The sequence below is a fragment of the Tachyglossus aculeatus genome, chromosome 1 (genome assembly GCF_015852505.1).
Source record: "Tachyglossus aculeatus isolate mTacAcu1 chromosome 1, mTacAcu1.pri, whole genome shotgun sequence".
NCBI lineage: Eukaryota > Metazoa > Chordata > Mammalia > Monotremata > Tachyglossidae > Tachyglossus > Tachyglossus aculeatus.
The window spans coordinates 115025157-115040031 of NC_052066.1; the positions used below are offsets into that span (position 1 = coordinate 115025157).

Sequence of the window (14875 nt, forward strand, 5' to 3'; positions counted from 1 at the left end):
GATCCTTTCCCCACTATTTTCAAGAATACGTACACATCCCTATCCTAAAAAAATCCCCCCAAACCCCTTCCCTTGACTCCATGTCACCCTGCAGTTATCACCCCATCTCCCTCCTACCATTCCTCCCTGAGCAAATTGTCTACACCCAGTGCCCTCCACCTCCTCTCCTCCAAGTCTCTTCTTGACCCCCTGGAGTCCACCCACACCACAGAATTTTTTGGCAAATCCGATGATCGCTTTTCCATCAACAACTTCTGCTCCTCAACCTTTCTGCTGCCTTGACACTGTGGATCCCGGAAACATTATCCGGCCTCGGCTTCACGGAAACCGTCCTCTCCTGATTCTCCTCCCATCTCTCTGACGTCTCCTTCTCAGTAGTCTCTTGCACTGGTTCCCCCTCTGCCTCCCATCCTCTAACCTTCGGGGAATGTCAAGGTTCAGCTATGGGTCCCCTTCAGTTCTCCACTCCCTTGGAGAACTGACTTGCTCCCGTGACGTTAACTCTCATCTCTTAGTGGATGATTCCCAAATCTACCTGTTCAGCCCTGACCTCTCTCCTTCTATGCAGTCTCAGATTTCCTCCCGCCCTGAGGACAGCTTTACCTGGCTGTCTTGCTGACACCTCAAACCTAGCAAGTGCAAAACAGAACTCCTCATATTCATATTGAGAAGCAACGTGACTTAGTGGAAAGAGCACGAGCCAGCCCAGCCCGCACCCTCCGCTCCTCTGCTGCTAACCTCCTCACCGTACCTCGTTCTCTCCTGTCCCGCCGTCGACCCCCAGCCCATGTCCTCCCCCTGGCCTGGAATGCCCTCCCTCTGCACATCTGTCAAGCTAGCTCTCTTCCTCCCTTCAAATTCCTACTGAGAGCTCACCTCCTCCAGGAGGCCTTCCCAGACTGAGCCCCCTTCTTCCTCTCCTCCTCCCCATCCCCCTGGCCCTACCTCTTCCCCCTCCCCACAGCACCTGTATATATGTTTTTACAGATTTATGACTCTATTTTACTTGTACATATTTACGATTCTACTTTGTTAATGATGCGCATTTAGCTTTAATTCTATTTGTTCTGACGACTTGACACCTTTCCGCTTGTTTTGTTTTGTTGTCCGTCACCCCCTTCTAGACTGTGAGCCCGTTGTTGGGTAGGGACCGTCTCTATATGTTGCTGACTTGTGCTTCCCAAGCGCTTAGTACAGTGCTCTGCACACAGTAAGCGCTCAATAAATACAGTTGAATGAATGAAATGAATGTGGGTTCTATTCCCAACTCCACCACTTGTCTGCTGTGTGACCTTGGACAAGCCACTTAACTTCTCTGTGCCTCAGTTACCTCATCTGTAAAATGGGGATTAAGAATGGGGATTAAGACTGTGAGCCCCAAGTGGGACAGCTTGATTACCTTGTATCTACCCCAGTGCTTAGAATGGTGCTTGGCACATAGTAAGCTTAACAAATACCGTAATTATTAATTATTATTATTGTATTCCCACCTAAACCCTTTCCCTTCTCCTGACTTTCCTTTCACTGTACTCATTCATTCATTCATTCAGTCATATTTATTGAGCGCTTACTGTGTGCAGAGCACTGTACTAAGCGCTTGGGAAGTCCAAGTTGGCAACATATAGAGACAGTCCCTACCCAACAACGGGCTCACAGTCTAGAAGGGGGAGACAGACAACAATACAAAACGTGGACAGGTGTCACGTCATCAGAACAAAGCTAAATGCACATCATTAATAAAATAAATAGAATAGTAAATATGTACAGGTAAAATAGAGTAATAAATCTGTACAAACGCTGTAGACAGCACCACCATCCTCCCTGTTTCACAAGCCCATATCCTTGGCCTTATCCTCGACTCGACGCTCACATTTAACCCACATATTTACTCTGGCACCAAATCCTGTTGCTCCTACCTTCACACCTTTGCTAAAATCTGCCCTTTCCTCTCCATCCAAACTGCTATCACGCCGACCCAATTACTTATCTCTCCCCGCCTTGATTACTGCATCAGCCGCATCGCTGACATCCCTACATCCTACTTCTAACTTCTCCAGTCCATAGCTGAAAAACTGTTCATTCCATTTCTCCACACTCCTCAAAAACGTCCAGTGGTTGTCTATCCATAGATATCCTTAGCATCAGCTTTAATCATTTAATCAAGGGTATTTATTGAGCACTTACTGTGTGCAGAGAACTGCACTAAGCACTTGGGAGAGTACAGTACAGCAGAATTAGTAGACACTTTCCCTGCCCGTAATTATTTTACAGTCTACTCATTATCATTTTCACTCCTCGTAATCTTGCTGATTTCCTAATAAAAACCAACCTGCCCCCTCCACTGACACCAACTTATTCTCTCTACCTTGATCTCGTCTAATAACCATCACTTCCCTTTTTCCTCCTTTCCTCCCCCTTCGCGTCTGGCAGTCCACCACTCTCCCCGCTTTCAAAACCTCCCGAAAAATCACGTCTCCTCAAGAAGCTCTCCCAGGCTAAGCCCTTTTTTTTTTCTTTAAATGGTATTTGTTGAGTGCTATGTACCAGGCACTGTTCTAAGATAATAATAATAATAATAATAATGGCATTTATTAAGCGCTTACTATGTGCAAAGCACTGTTCTAAGCGCTGGGGAGGTTGCAAGGTGATCAGGCTGTCCCACGGGGGGCTCACAGTCTTAATCCCCATTTTACAGATGAGGGAACTGAGGCCCAGAGAATTGAAGTCACACAGCTGACGGTTGGCGGAGCCGGGATTTGAACCCATGAACTCTGACTCCAAAGCCCGGGCTCTTTCCACTGAGCCACGCAGATCTGGGGTAATAATAATAATAATAATAATGGCATTTATTAAGCGCTTACTATGTGCAAAGCACTGTTCTAAGCTGCTGGGGAGGTTACAAGGTGATCAGGTTGTCCCACATGGGGCTCACAGTCTTAATCCCCATTTTACAGATGAGGTAACTGAGGCCCAGAGAAGTGAAGTGACTTGCCCAGAGTCACACAGCTGACAGTTGGCGGAGCTGGGATTTGAACCCACGAACTCTGACTCCAAAGCCCGGGCTCTTTCCACTGAGCCACGCAGATCTGGGGTAGATACAAAACAATCAGGTTGGAAACAGTCCCTGTCCCACGTCGGGTTCAGGCCTAATCCCCATTTTATAGATGAGGTAACTGAGGCCTGCAGAAGTAAAGTGACTTGCCCAAGGTCACACAGCAGGGAGGTATTGGAGCTGGGACTGGAATCCAGGTCCTTCTGACTCCCGGGCCCTTGGTAATAATAATAATAATAATAATAATAATGATGGCATTTGTTAAGCGCTTACTATGTGCCATGCACTGTGTTCTATCCACTAGGCCATGCTGCTTCTCCCTTTATTTCCCTTATCTGCCTTCCCCTCTGCATCTGCTTTGAACTTGGCTGTGTACTTCTGAAGCACTTTGATACTCCCCCCAGCCCCACAAGGCTTAGGTACATATTTTTATTTTCTAGTAATAATTATAATAACTATGATATTTGTTAAGCTCTTAATACGTGCCAGGCACTGTTCTGCTCTTTCCCCTGTTTCCTATATATTTTCATGGTTTTCTCCCCGGTAGATTGTAGACTCCGTGATCTTGGGCAAGTCACCACTTCTCTGGGCCTCAGTTACCTCATCTGCAAAATGGGGATTGAGATTGTGAGCCCCATGTGGGACAGAGACTGTATCCAACCTGATTTGATGGTATGATAATAATAATAATAATAATGGCATTTATTAAGTGCTTACTATGTGCAAAGCACTGTTCTAAGCACTGGGGAGGTTACAAGGTGATCAGGTTGTCCCATGAGGGGCTCACAGTCTTAATCCCCATTTTACAGATGAGGTCACTGAGGCACAGAGAAGTTAAGTGACTTGCCCAAAGTCACACAGCTGACAATTGGCAGAGCCGGGATTTGAACCCATGACCCCTGACTCCAAAGCCTGGGCTCTTTCCACTGAGCCACGCTGCTTCTTCTTCTTCTGGTATCTACCCCAGCGCTTAGTACAGTTCCCGGCACGTAGTAAGCCCTTACCAAATATCATCATCATTATTATTATCATCAATATTATATTGCATTTTCCCCAAGCACTTAGTACAGTGTTCTGCACATAAAAAATGCTCAATAAATATTATTTAATGATCGATCATGGGAGGTTCAACTTTTTAACACCCCTCAATTTACCCTTTAACCCATTGTGAATGTAACGTGTGTACATATAGATACTCCGTGAGCTTTCTGACATTCATAATCATCTTTTCTGATGTCTAGCATTCCCTCTCATGAATTCTGGAATAGATCTGTTTTAAGTTCTCTAAATTTCGAAATAGTTCTCTAAACACCTCTCCAGCATGTTGATATTTTCTGCCTGCCAAATTTCCTGTGGTGGTCATAGTTATTGTATTTAAGCACTTAGAATTAATGAATCAGACAGGGTTCTAAGCACTGGGCAGGTCAGCTAGGTAGGAGGAAGAACAGGGGTTGATTTCTCATTTTACAATTGAGGAAACTTATACACAGAGAAGTTAAGTGATTTGCCCAAGGTCGCACAGCAGGCACGTGGCAGAGCCTGGATTAGAACCCAGGTCCTTTGACTCTCAGGCCTGTGATCTGTCCAGTAGGCCACACAGCTTCGCAAGCGGAGAATTAGGATAAGCGGGGTTTCCTTTTGTGTGTCTTGATCCTACTGCTTTCAAGTTCAGTGGGTCCCCCTCCCAAATTCTGGCATTCTGGAGCATGGTTAACCATTTCACATGTGTCCTCCAAATCCTTCATGATTTTGTGGACCTCAGTTACGTCCACTCTCTGCCTTTGATTACTAAAAAATAGTCGTTTTCCGGTATCGTTTTGATCCGAACTGCCCTATCCCCTTGTTCATTTTAGCCTTCTATTTCCGTTTTGCCTTTCCTAAAGCAACACAGACCCCAAATAGTTCACTGTAGGCCGAGCTGGTCTTTTGAAGGTTTTGTCGAGAATTAAACTGTTTTCTCTCTTTGGTACCTTTTCTGGCGATTCCTATAAATCAAGCAATGAATGGTATTTACTGAGCACTTACGAGTGCAGAGGTCTGTATTAAGAGCTTGGGAAAGCACAGCACTGCAGAGTTGGTAGACATGATCCCTGCCTATGGACGCTTGCAGTCTACAGGGGAAGATAGATGTTAATAATAATGATAATGACGGCATTTGTTAAGAGCTTACTATGTGCAAAGCACTGTTCTAAGCGCTGGGGGGGATATAACATGATCAGGTTGTCCCACGTGGGGCTCTCAGTCAATCCCCATTTTACAGATGAGATAACTGAGGCTCAGAGAAGTTGGGTGACTTGCCCAAAAGTCAATGTTAAAAAAAATTACATATAATAGATTAATTCGTAATAATGAATAATAGAGTATTCATTCATTCATTCAATCGTATTTATTGAGTGCTTACTGTGTGCAGAGCACTGTATTAAGTGCTTGGGAAGGTTGTATGGTTGTATGGTTATATGGTTGTACATATTTATTACTCTATTTATTTATTTATTTATTTTACTTGTACATTTCTATCCTATTTATTTTATTTTGTTGGTATGTTTGGTTTTGTTCTCTGTCTCCCCCTTTTAGACTGTGAGCCCACTGTTGGGTAGGGACTGTCTCTATGTGTTGCCAATTTGTACTTCCCAAGCGCTTAGTACAGTGCTCTGCACATAGTAAGCGCTCAATAAATACGATTGATTGATTGACTGATTGATTGGGAAGTACAAGTCGGCAACAAATAGAGACGGTCCCTACCCAACGACGGGCTCACAGTCTAGAAGGGCTGTCTGGAAGGAAGTATAAAGATATATGCATAAATCTGTAAGGGCCGGGGTGAGTATCGAAGTGCTCACCATTTTAGCCTCTGCCGTACTCTGAACTGATGGTCCCAAGGAAACGGTTGACACTGAATGGTGACTGAAGCTGTTTCGGAAGTGATTTCATTGCACTTACTCATATGGAAACTAATTTACCATTTTTCTGCCCTCTCAGCTTCAGTTCTTTGTAAGGTTTATCTCCATTAGCATGGCACTTCACCACCTGAGAGAGCTGCACTACGGACTTGCTCCAGATGGTTTATAAAAATGTTAAATCAAAGTAGTTACAGTGCTAATCCCGCTGGGATCCCACTTATTTATATTTATCCATCCCCCAAACTGATACCGAGCCTCCCCCACGCCGCTGTCTTTGGTTTTCTGTTAGCCAGTTTTCTATATGATAGAATCATCATCGTCATCATCAATCGTATTTATTGAGCGCTTACTTTGTGCAGAGCACTGTACTAAGCGCTTGGGAAGTACAAATTGGCAACATATAGAGACAGTCCCTACCCAACAGTGGGCTCACAGTCTAAAAGGGGGAGACAGAGAAGAAAACCAAACATACTAACAAAATAAAATAAATAGAATAGCTATGTACAAGTAAATAAATAAATAAATAAGTAGAGTAATAAATATGTACAAACATATATACATATCTACAGGTGCTGTGGGGAAGGGAAGGAGGTAAGATGCGGGGGGGGATGGAGAGGGGGATGAGGCGGAGAGGAAGGAAGGGGCAGAATGTTCCTGCCTATTGGATTTCTTTTAAAGCCTTTGGGGTGAAACCTTGTCAGAGACTCGTTAAAAATCTGAAGGTAAAGTTCCATTTTTCTCATGTCCGTATGTTTATCATCCCCTTCCAAAAAACTCCAACAGATTACCGAGCCGTGATTTCCTCTCCTAGGAACCGATGCTGCCTTTTCCCTAACGGACTGTGTTCACTGAACCTGATTTATCATAACAGTTTGCCAGTTGGCAATATAAAATTCACTGGTTTATAATTCCCAGGGTCACCTCTGCAGTCTTTCTCAGGGAGGGGGCTTGCTGTTGGACTGATACTGTCATAGTTTCGTGGTGATTGATTACAGGTCTTGGCCCGAAGTTCCTCAACTTCCCTTCCAAGTTCCTTCAGACCTTTCAAGTGATGCTTCGTTTCCAGCCAGCTATCAGCTGGGTCTAAAACTTCGGGGTTTTGCTCCAATTTGATCCAGAACCTCGGATCCAGCTGACAATCATCAGTATTTAATGAGCACCAACTGTCTGCAGAACGTTGTACTATCAATCAATCAATCAGTCATTTATTGAGCGCTTACTGTGTGCAGAGCACTGTACTAGGCAGATGAATACATTCAGATACATAATAATAATGGCATTTGTTAAGCGCTTACAACACGCAAAGCACTGTTCTAAGCGCTGGGGAGGATACAGGGTGATCAGGTTGTCCCACGTGGGGCTCACAGTCTTCATCCCCATTTTACAGATGAGGTAACTGAGGCCCAGAGAAGTTAAGTGACTTGCCCAAAGTCACACAGCTGACAATTGGCGGAGCCGGGATTTGAACCCATGACCTCTGACTCCCGAGTCCGTGCTCTTTCCACTGAGCCACGCTGCTTCTCTTTCTCATATTTCATGCTCACATCTGTCTTTCCCTCTACTCTGTAAGCTTATTGTGGGCAGGGAACGTGTCTACTAACTGTTGTACTGCACTCTTCCAAGGGCTTAGTTCAGTGCCCTGCAAATAGTAAGCGCTCAATAAATAACCATTGATTAACACTCATCGTGGTTTAGCTTGAACTAGAAAAAATCCTGAAGCCCACGTGTATACAGCCTCTAGGAGGAATGGCTAAAAAAAATCCCTCACAATGAAAACCAGGGCTTCCACTCTTAATGAAATTTACTTGATGCAATTCTCCCCGCCTCTCGAACAAAAGAGTAATGTTATGCAAGGGCTGCCAAATATGCTTTACCAACCTTAAAGTTGGTTTCAGAGGCACAAAAACTAGACAGATTGAGGATTTAGGAAAAAGGGAACATTTACAGTTTCCATATTCAGAGTAATCTGACAAACATATCATTTATTTAGTTTCTTACCAGCATAGGCTTCCCATTTCCAGGTGGACCAAGCAGCAGCAATCCAGAGGCTGGAGCCCTAAGGCCTGTAAACAACTTCAAAGTGTTTGTGTTAATTGGTTACAATTTGGGTATATGAACCTCTGTAGAATTTTGTTCCGGAAAGATCGAAAAGCAGATTCTTTTTTTACCACCCAATTTTCACCCCCAAGTGCTCCTCTGACACTATCATCGTCAAGGGCCCCTGCTGATTCACTAGATGGCTTTCTATTTTTGATGTTTTAAGATGGTTGTAGTGATTGGTTTTAGTCAGCTCAGTTTCCCATTTGACGTGATTTGCTGCCCTTTACAGACCTTCCTGTCCACACTTGATTAAGCTTTTCATTTTTGAAAGCATTTATTTTTCTATGATCTGTTTTTTACTTGACCGATAGCCATGCTTTCGCAAAACGGTAGTTAACTTTTGCTGTCAGCTACCCAAACACACATTCAGAGAAATGATCAGAAGACTCTTTTGGAATAATGAATTCGAATGAACCCGTTGTTGGGTAGGGATTGTCTCTATCTGTCGCTGAATTGTACTTTCCAAGCGTTTAGCATGGTGCTGTGCAAATAGAAATTGCTGAATAAATGGAATCGAATGAACTAAATTCTCTTTGCGAAATTCACACTGCAAATTCCTCGAGGCCTGATGTTCCAAGATAAGCCTGGAATACGGAAAAGTCAGTGACATAATCCTCATCTTCGTGTCCGGACCTTCCCACTTCCGTCTTTCTCAGTAAGCCTTGGGCCTTCAATTCCATAGTTTTAGAGTGTTCTTTGTAGAAAAAAATATAGTAGTTGATAGTGGTGAAAGATGATGTAGTCGATAATACTATCTCTGTCTTTCTCAGTAAGCCTTGGGCCTTCAATTCCATAGTTTTAGAGTGTTCTTTGTAGAAAAAAAATATAGTAGTTGATAGTGGTGAAAGATGATGTAGTCGATAATACTATCTCATCTCAAGAAGATAATAATAATAATGACGGCATTTGTTAAGCGCTGACTATGTGCAGAGCACTGTTCTAGGCGCTGGGGGTGGATACAAGGTGATCAAGTTGTCCCAGATGGGGCTCACAGTCTCAATCCCCATTTTACAGATGAGGTAACTGAGGCTCAGAGAAGTTAAGTGACTTGCCCAAGGTCACACAGCAGACATGTGGCGGAGTCGGGATTCGAACCCATGACCTCTGACTCCAAAGCCCGTGCTCTTCTCCACTGAGCCACGCTGCTCCTGTAAGATGATAGTAATTAAGATGAGATGATAGTAATAATAATGAGAAGCAGTGTGGCCTAGTGGAAAGAGCACAGGCCTGGGAGACAGAGGACCGGAGTTCTAGTCCTGACTCCACCTCTTGTTCATTCTTTCATTCATTCAATTTAACCATTTTTTTAGCGCTTACTGAGTGCAGAACGCTGTACTAAGCTCTTGGGAGGGTACAATATAGCAATAAACAGACACATTCCCTGGTCACAATGAGCTTAGAGGGGGAGACAGACATTAATAGAAATAAATAAATTACATATATATATATACGTAAGTGCTGTGGGGCTGGGAGGGGGGGAAGAATAAAGGGAGCATGTCAGGTGACACAGAAGGGAGTGGGAGAAGAGGAAAGGAGGGCTTAGTCATGTGACCTTGAGCAAATCACTTAACTTCTCTGTGCCTCAGTTACCTCATCTGTAAAATGGGGACTAAGACTGTGAGCCCCCCGTGGGTCAGGGACTGTGTCCAACCTGATTGTCTTGTATCTACCTCAGGGTTTTGTCCAGTGCCTGGCACATAGTAAGTGCTTAACAAATACCATCAAGAAAAAAATATAGCGCCAGTGAGATCTTCTCAACTGATTGCAGAAGAGTATACAGGCTTCAGCCTAGTATTCTGCCCTTGACAATGATCAGTCAATCAATCGATCATATTTAATGAGTGCTCACTGGGTTTCGTACACTACACTCAGCACTCGGGAGAGAGAAGCAGCGTGGCTCAGTGGAAAGAGCCCGGGCTCTGGAGTCAGAGGTCATGGGTTCAAATCCCGGATCCGTCACTTGTCAGCTTTGTGACTTTGGGCAAGTCACTTCACTTCTCTGTGCCTCAGTTCCTTCATCAGTAAAATGGGGATGAAGACTGTGAGCCCCTGTGGGACAATCTGATCACCTTGTAACCTGCCCAGTGCTTAGAACAGTGCTTTGCACATAGTAAGAGCTTAATAAATGCCATCATTATTATTATTATTATTCTCTGTGCCTCAGTTCCTTCATCAGTAAAATGGGGATGAAGACTGTGAGCCCCATGTGGGACAACCTGATTACCTTGTATTTCTCCCCCCCCCGCCCAGCGTTTAGAACAGTGCTTGGCACATAGTAAGTGCTTTACAAATGCCATCATTACTATTATTATTATTATTATTATAGTATAACAGAGTTGGCAGACAGGTTCCCTACTCCCAACGAGCTTACAGTCTAGGGGCGGACAGTGGCCCCTAGGACCTGTGGAGGAGCAGTAAGGCCTGTAAGTTCAAATAAGTTGCCTACAGTTACTTACTTCTTCCCTCCTTTTTACCTCCTTCTTACCTTTTCTTACCTCTTACCTCTTCTTACCTCCTTCCCTTCCCCACAGCACCTGTATATATGTATATATGTTTGTACATATGCATTATTCTATTTATTTATTTATTTATTTATTTTACTTGTACATATCTATTCTATTTATTTTATTTTGTTAGTGTGTTTGGTTTTGTTCTCTGTCTCCCCCTTTTCGACTGTGAGCCCACTGTTGGGTAGGGACTGTCTCTATATGTTGCCAACTTGGACTTCCCAAGCGCTTAGTACAGTGCTCTGCACACAGTAAGTGCTCAATAAATGCGATTGATTGATTGATTGATTACTTTGGGATCCATTCAGTAAAGTTGGAAGATTAGAAGGGCACTTTTTGGCTTGCACTAGGCAAATGCTTTGGATAGAGCTGGCCTCGGGACGGCACACACACTGCTGTCGGTGAGATTGGGTCCATGTGTGTGAGCGTTATTCAGAGAGAATCTCCTGCATACTCGAGCCACGAAAATGATGCAATATTGTGCTTTTCTGTGTACTCAGTTCCCCTGGGCGGGCGGGGAGATCTGTTGAAGTTCCAAGTTAGTCACGGGCATATGCATTTTAAATCGGTGTACTCATTTTGGCTAGGTACTGTCATATCTGAGGTAATGAACTTAGAAATGCACCAAGAGAACAATAGGCAACTACCACTTCTAATATGCTGCTAAGTCGAACACCTACACCTAATAAAAGGCACTTTTAAACATTCTTCCTCTATTGATGATGATGATGGCATTTATTAAGCACTTACTATGTGCAAAGCACTGTTCTAATCAACCAATCAATCGTATTTATTGAGCGCTTACTGTGTGCAGAGCACTGTACTAAGCGCTTGGGAAGTACAAGTTGGCAACACATAGAGACGGTCCCTACCCAACAGTGGGCTCACAGTCTAGAAGCCTGGGGAGGTTACAAGGTGATCAGGTTGTCCCATGGGGGGCTCACAGTCTTAATCCCCATTTGACAGATGAGGTAACTGAGGCCCAGAGAAGTGAAGTGACTTGGCCAAAGTCACACAGCTGACAATTGGCAGAGCTGGGATTTGAACCCATGACCTCTGACTCCAAAGCCCGGGCTCTTTCTACTGAACCACACCGCTTTTCAGTGTGGTTATAGTATAAATATGTAGTGTAGTATAGTATATGTATACTATAAGTATATATAAGTATATTTATTACTGATATATATATTATAAGTACATATATAAGTTTATATATTACTCATATACTGCTCTCTTTCTTGGAAAAGTTTCTGTGCCCTACTGAGGTGTGTTAAGTGGGAAAAATCTAAGACCTGAAGCTGTAATTTATTGAGTTCTTTATGCTAGTTTAGTGGTCATAGTCGTAGTACTAGTGATATTTATTAAACTTCTTACCTTTGCAAGACACTGTTCTAAGTCCAAGAAAAGAATATACAGTGAAAGTTGGAAATGGTCCCCGGCCCCCCGGGGCTCACAGTCCATTGAGAAGCAGTGCGGCTCAATGGAAAGAGCCTGGGCTCGGGAGCCAGAGGTCATGGGTTCTAATTCCGGCTCCGCCGCTTGCCAGCTGTGTGACTTTGGGCAAGTCACTTAACTTCTCTGGGCCTCAGTTCCCTCATCTGGAAAATGGGGATGAAGACTGTGAGCCCCACGGGGGACCACCTCGTTACCTTGTATCCTCCCCAGCGCTTAGAACAGTGCTTGGCACATAGTAAGCACTTAACAAATGCCACAATTATTCACTTCACAAATACCACAATTATTATTATTATTATCAAGCAATGGGAGGGATTGGAATTGGGGAGCAACACCTAAGGAAAGATGAAAAAAATAAGAACACCAGCAAGCCTGAAAGATGAGTCGAGGGATAAATGCAAAAATGCAGTCAGTGCTATGTCTAGGCTCTGTTATACAGTGCAGTATAGTACAGTGCTCTGCACATAGTAAGCGCTCAATAAATACGATTGATTGATTATATTGTTCTGTTGTACTCGCCTGAGCGCTTAGTACGGTGCTCTGCGCACAGTAAGTGCTCAATAAATACTATTAATTGATTGTTAGAGTTTCATGCTTCTTGTGGCTAACGGTCCAGTAATCCCAGCCCCAGGAACCACTGAAGCTCCAGCCTTCCCAGCATGCTGCAATTTGCGGACGGATGCGAGCACCCACCGCTTCCGTCATTCCCGTTTTCTGGAGTCAGGACGGAGACTCCGGGATGGCCTGATGGAGAAGGGCTGCGGGGAGAACAGTGGGTGAGAGGCCCATTTTAGTGTAGCTCTCTGGGGGTTTGTCCCAGTTCTCTTAGCTATATGCCCAAGTCCTTGACATCTGTATTCCTCTAGACTGTAAGCTCATTGAGGGCAGGGACTATGCCCACCAACTCTGTTTTATTGTTATATTGTACTCCCCCAAACCCTTAGTACATTGCTCAAACACTATCAGCACTATAGAGAGGCAGCGTGGCTCAGTGGAAAGAGCCCGGGCTTTGGAGTCAGAGGTCATGGGTTCAAACCCCGGCTCTGCCAATTGTCAGCTGGGTGACTTTGGGCAAGTCGCTTCACTTCTCTGTGCCTCAGTTCCCTCATCTGTAAAATTGGGGTTAAGACTGTGAGCCCCCCGAGGGACAACCTGATCACCCTGTAACCTCCCCAGCACTTAGAACGGTGCTTTGCCTCCCTCTGCCCATCCGCCAAGCTAGCTCTCTTCCTCCCTTCAAGGCCCTACTGAGAGCTCACCTCCTCCAGGAGGCCTTCCCAGACTGAGCCCCTTCCTTCCTCTCCTCCTCGTCCCCCTCTCCATCCCCCCCATCTTACCTCCTTCCCTTCCCCACAGCACCTGTATATATGGTTGTACATATTTATTACTCTATTTATTTATTTATTTATTTATTTATTTATTTTGCTTGTGCATTTCTATCCTATTTATTTTATTTTGTTGGTATGTTTGGTTTTGTTCTCTGTCTCCCCCTTTTAGACTGTGAGCCCACTGTTGGGTAGGGACTGTCTCTATGTGTTGCCAATTTGTACTTCCCAAGCGCTTAGTACAGTGCTCTGCACATAGTAAGCGCTCAATAAATACGATTGATTGATTGATTGATTTGCACATAGCAAGTGCTTAATAAATGCCATCATTATCATTGTTATTATTATAAGTGCTCAATAAACACCATTGATTGACTTCTAATGTACTAAACATATCTTGAATATATTTTCAAAGTGTACCTTTAGCTTCCCAGCACTCATATATAGCACATTAGGTTGGAATTTACACTGGGCTTTTTTGCGCTGAACATATCTTGGATGTATTTTTGAAGTGTACCTTTAGCTTCCCAGCACTCATATATAGCACATTAGGTTGGAATTTACACTGGGCTTTTTGTGCCCTCTTTCTCCCTTTCAAGAATTGTTTGGGGCTTATCATTGCCTCCGTTTCTGAACCACAGTGTGTCAGAGTTGCAATCTGGAAGGGGCAAGGGGCTTATGTCCTCAAATGGATGAAAAGCTGATGCTGCTTCAATTCTCCACTTTTGAAGATGGTATTTTCTGATGGCCGTCTCGACATAAAGTTTGGTTTTACTTTACTGCAGGTGAAGTATTAATAAATACGATTGATTGATTCTAGACTGTGAGCCCACCGTTGGGTAGGGACTGTCTCCATATGTTGCCAACTTATCATCATCATCAATCGTATTTATTGAGCGCTTACTATGTGCAGAGCACTGTACTAAGCGCTTGGGAAGTACAAATTGGCAACATATAGAGACAGTCCCTACCCAACAGTGGGCTCACAGTCTAAAAGGGGGAGACAGAGAACAAAACCAAACATACTAACAAAATAAAATAAATAGAATAGATATGTGCAAGTAAAATAAATAGAGTAATAAATTCGTACAAACATATATACATATATACAGGTGCTGTGGGGAAAGGAAGGAAGCAAGGTGGGGGGGATGGAGAAGGGAAGGAGGTGGAGAGGAAGGAAGGGGCTCAGTCTGGGAAGGCCTCCTGGAGGAGGTGAGCTCTCAGTAGGGCCTTGAAGGGAGGAAGAGAGCTAGCTTGGCGGAGGGGCAGAGGGATTGGGGGCATTCTGGGCCCGGGGGAGGACGTGGGCCGGGGGTCGACGGCGGGAAGGAGGAGCGGCGGCCCCGGTCTTATACTTCCCACGCGCTTAGTAAAGTGCTCTGCACACAGTAAGCGCTCAATAAATACGATTGATTGATTGATTCATATTTATTACTCTATTTATTTTACTTGTACATATCTATTCTATTTATTTTATTTGGTTAATATGTTTTGTTGTCTGTCTCCCCCTTCTAGACTGTGAGCCCACCTTTGGGT

The 14875-nt window shown here is 44.1% G+C and overlaps 1 protein-coding gene across 2 annotated transcripts in view; it reads left to right on the forward strand.

Annotated features, from left to right (window-relative positions):
* Positions 1 to 14875, forward strand: part of NBAS (NBAS subunit of NRZ tethering complex) — a 352219-nt gene that overhangs the window by 36367 nt on the left and 300977 nt on the right. The window lies entirely within an intron of this gene.